At 38.1% G+C, this 5,063-nt stretch overlaps 1 pseudogene; it reads right to left on the reverse strand.

Annotated features, from left to right (window-relative positions):
- Window positions 1–1,910: 1,910 nt before the first annotated feature.
- On the reverse strand, window positions 1,911–2,621 carry LOC146204271 (uncharacterized; annotated as a pseudogene).
- Between the last annotated feature and the right edge of the window lie 2,442 nt (window positions 2,622–5,063).

The following is a 5,063-nucleotide window of genomic DNA, read 5'->3' on the forward strand; positions in this document are numbered from 1 at the left end:
AATAAAAAGGATAAGAAAAAGCAATGAACTCTCATCTAGCATCCGAATCTGCCTGGTGAACTATACACTCAACGTCGCCTTCGTCAGTCCGACCAAAAGCTTCATATTCACTTGCTCGGTGCACCAGACAACAATATGTTTAAATCGGTATAGGGCTGTGCAGCAAATTCGGAGAGATTCGTAGAAATTTTCACTGAAAATGTATATCCTTTGAAAACAACATGAAAGTGAAAATAAAAGTGTACCCTGAATAAAAGTATTTTAAACGCGTACAGGAGTCACGATCGATGTAAAAGCGTGTATTTATTAAAGCTTCCTTTTTGCTTCCCGCCCGCTCGCTCGAGAACAGAAACAAAAAGTAAGCTTAAATAAATACAATACGCTAAGTGTTATACTTATTTGTATTTTCTGAGTTGACATAATGCATTACATTTTAGTACTTGATGCTTATAAAGTACTCACTATTGTTTTTAGGAGAATCCGTTAAAAAACGAAGATACGGTAGCTTTTTAAACTCCGGTCAAATTTACATTTTTTGATAATATGGAATATTGGCAGATTTTAAAAACATAGGGAGAAAAAACAAACAAGTTTAAAGCTTCAATTTTTTTAAAAATAGACAACTAAACCTTGATAATATAGGAAAAAGCTTCAGTGGCAACTTCATTAAGTTGTGCCAGAATGTAGGGCTGAATATTGACAATTTTTAAAACCAGCGCGCAGTTTTATACTTGTTTTTATAATTTTAGACAGTACAATGCAACACGTTTTAGGCCGTAATATTTCTGATGTACCGAAAATTCTTGAGAGGGATTTTCATAAAAATCGAAGATTTTTTTTTTTTTTTTTTAACTGGAACTAAAGTTGCCCCTTTTTTGTTGTTTTCTATATCGGGCGATTTTGATGCTTTGTGGAGAACACATCAAGCGGTCAAGAGCTCCAAATTTTGCCTGAAATTAAGGAAATAATTGGAATAATAAGCAGAAAAAGACTTAATGCTAACAACAAAACACATTTGCCCGTATTTAAGGTTGAAAATGGACTTTTTTTTTTTTTTGTAGCGTGCTGCTTCTGGAGCAATTTTTACGATTTTTATTAAAACAAGTGCGAGAAAAAAACAGCTTTTCAATGCATCTCATGAAAATAAAATTTAATGCCTTAAAAATAACGGATGAAAAAGTTTTTGGTACGCTAGCAGCAGGTCTCCAAACTTGGCAAAAACGGCGTTTTCCACCTCTGCTGATATACGATGTTTTTTGTTTTTTTTCCGAGACAACTACGCCGTACCTTGTAAAGCTAAGGGCCATTCCTTCGTGTGGAGACATTTGCCCACCAGATGTTAAAATTTTATTGAAAACAAGAAACACATCCATATATGCAGAAGACTTCGGTAATGTTGAACAGCCTGGAAAACAAACAGCAGTTTAATATAGGTATCGAAACGCTGGAAGCGGTTGGCGAATGGGTGTACTTAGGACAGGTAGTGACGGCAGATCCAGACCACGAAAGGAGATAACTAGGAGAATAAGATGGGATGAAGCGCATTTGGAAGGCATTCAAGCATTATGACTAGCAGCTTACTGGTATCACTCAAGAGGAAAGGGTATAACAGTTGCATCCTGTCGGTACTGACCTATGGGGCTGAAACATGGAGGTTAACGAAAAGTTTTTTTTTTTTTATTCACATATCCTAAAGGCCCTTTACGGGCATTACATAGGGGTCTGAAAAGTACATAAATTCGTTATATTACGTAACAGTGGAATATAAAAATTCAAACCATAAAGACACATGCGCTCACAGTAGCAAAGAACATAATTAACTGACACCAAAAAAAGAACGATACACATACACACGTGGAACACAATGCTGGATGTTAAGTATAAAAGAATGCAATTCTGACAAAAATCAATTATATATCGGCATGGAGTAAGTACTTCAGTTTGGTAACAAATGCGTCGTAATGTTTTTCAAAAACAATACCTGCTGGTAGTTTATTCCAATGGTAAATCGCCAAGAACATAGGTGAATGCCGCATAAGTTGCGTGCGAGCAATCTTGGGTTGCACTTCAAAGCAGTGGTCTAAACGGGGGAAAATGTGATGTGCAGGCGTGATATGAGATTCAGTGAACGGCGATGGATTGTGATAAAGCCTGTGAAAATGACACAGCAGGTTGATAAGCCTTCGCTTTTCAAGTGAGCTTAAATTTAGGGATAATTTAATATCTGTGATGCTTGCGTATCGGGTGTATTCCCTTGTAATGAACCTAGCTGCCTTATTTTAAAGCGATTCCATTTTCTCTGCAAGATAGGTTTGCTGTGGGTTCCAGATGAAAGCGGCATATTCTAGCTGCGATCTTACCAAAGTTATGTATGCTAACAGTTTGGTTGCCTGCTTAGCAAAGTACAAGTGGCGCCTAATAAAACCGAGGGTTTTGGATGCTTTAGTGGTTATGTAATCAATGTGTTTGTGCCATGTCAAATCTGAAGAAATATGGACATCTAGGTATTTTACTGCAGCAACATTCTCAATGGACACGTTACTCGTAGAATAAGAGATGGGCTCAGTAGTTCTAGTCGTCGTAAATGTTACAGCTTTCGTTTTTGAAACGTTTATTTCCATGTGCCATTGTTTGCACCACTTAGCGATTTTGTTAAGATCTGATTGCAAACCATTAGTATCACGAGGGTCAGTAATCGTTCTGTAAATAATACAGTCATCGGCGAAAAGCCTAATTTGAGAAGTGAGGTTGCTGCTTATGTCATTAATGTAAATAAGAAAGAGGATAGTCCCAAGCACCGAACCTTGAGACACAAGACTTCACATGGGTTAGTGTGGAGCAAAATCCGTTGGTAGACACAAACTGCTGTCGGTTAGTTAATAGGTTGACAATCCAATTCAAGACCTTGCTGTTTATGCTCCGATTTAAAAGTTTAAATATAAGACGATTGTGAGCGACTTTATCGAACGCCTTCGCAAAGTCGATTAATATGGCATCAGTTCTCATTAATTGGTGTACCGCATCATGCAGGTCGGCCACGAGTTCGAATAACTGTGACTCACAGAAGCGGCCACGCAAGAATCCGTGTTGGGTTTGGAAAAAAAAAAAAGTTATGCTGATTAAGGTACTTAATTATTGATGATGATATGATGTGTTCCAAACCTTTGCACGCTACACTCGTTAATGAGATGGGCCTGTAATGTGAGAGGACAGAATGATCTCCAAACTTAAATATAGGTATAATACGCGCGATTGTCCAAGCGTTAGGCACAATTCCTGTATCAATAGGCTGCTAAAAGATCGAAGTGAACATGCGAGCTATCACTGGTTTAGTTAGATTGAGCAGTTTTGAACGTATGTCATCGGGTCCGCGGGCTGAATTACTTGGCAAACAGTCTATAGCTTGTTCAATTCCTTCTTGTGTAATTAAGATGCCATTCATGTCAGCGCTTTTTGTATATATAAATTATTTATTTATTTCAAAAATGACATACAAATACGAGCCTGCCCAAGCCAACAATGGGCTTGTGGGGCAGCGCTCGGTAGAATGGAGCAAGCCAGGGGCGGCACAGTAAGTCAATTGCACAAGACTCAAACTAAAAACTAAAGAAAGGCAGTAAGAAATGACGGGGAAAAAAAATAAAAAAAATAAAAAAATAAAACATAAATAAAAATAAAAAAAATAATAAAAAAATAATAGCAGCATTCAGATCTATCAAAATTGGTGTTTCGTTAGTAAACACGGAGCTCAAAAATAGGTTCATTTCGGTGGCAACCTTACAAGGCTTACTAAAAACACCGTCTTTTACTAATGTTATCAGGCTAGATGAAAGAGGCTTATAATTGACTGCTTTCCAAAAATATTGAGTATTGGTTTAAGTAAAGCGGATATGGGGGGGTCATGATTACAGAATTTTTCTTTGGCTTTCTTAACCTCTGCTTGACATATTCTTGACTGCGTGCGGTAGTCATTCCAATCGACCTCCGATGCCGAACGTTTTGCCTTAGTATAAAGGCGCTTTTTCTTCCGATGCATCGCTTGACGTTGGAAGTGAACCACATACTCTGCGATGACGTCGTGACCGTGATTTTTGGAATGTGTCTTTCTTTTAGTTATTTCAGCTAAGCGTTTAGTAGTTCCCAGTTAACATTTGAACAGCGGCTTGATAATGACTCCACGAACTGCTCACTGAACAATGATAGTTCACTAACCAATTGGTGAACTTTTGCCCGTGCGTAGTTTCAAATAGTTTTCTTAACAGTTTTCGTTTTCTTTCTGTCTAGTGTGTAATCGCAGTGAAGAGCATTAGGATCACTGACACAGTCCACAATATGTACTTTCATTTTTCAGGTCACGTTGTCAATACAAGATTTGAGATTGACTCGCCACGTGTCGGAGCAGAAACAATTTGCGACAAACGAAACTGAGAAATCAAGGGAAATAATTATTTACATTCGTTTTACCTCGCAGTGCCTTCGGCCGTGTACATCCGCCAATTTATACCAGGATAGTTCTCCAGCAAGGATTTTTTCTGAGGTTGAATATTTGTCATGTATAATGCTCAGTGATTCATTCAGATCATTAATAAAATAAGCAGGTGAATCCGGTGGTCGGTAGCAAACGCCGACGACGCAGGTAACAAAATCACGCAGTCGCAATGCAAGCCACAAAATTTCCATGCCCGAAGGGTTGTCGAGCAAGGTAGCTTGGAAATCGGTTTTCACAGCAATTAAAATTCCCTCATCGCATGACGTGCACCTATCTTTCCTAAATACAAAGAAGTTTTGAAAAAAAAAAGTTCCTATTTGTCGATATCAGGATGCAACCAATTTCCGTTCCCAGGACAATATCGGCCTCACAACATTCAATGAGTGTGCTGAGGGTGTCTTGCTTGCTAAGCAAACTCCGGAAGTTACACACAAATGAATGAAAGTTTTTTTATCTACACTATGATTTTTGCGTCAATCCGAACTAGTGGCTGCCTCATGTCCTGCAAGAACAACAATTTTCTGACTTGCAGCATCGAACGTATATAGATTTTATTGAAAAGAAGTTTGTCAAA

Source organism: Amblyomma maculatum, chromosome 1 (genome assembly GCF_055883805.1).
Source record: "Amblyomma maculatum isolate TAMU_Amacu chromosome 1, ASM5588380v1, whole genome shotgun sequence".
In the NCBI taxonomy this organism is placed as follows: Eukaryota; Metazoa; Arthropoda; class Arachnida; order Ixodida; family Ixodidae; genus Amblyomma; species Amblyomma maculatum.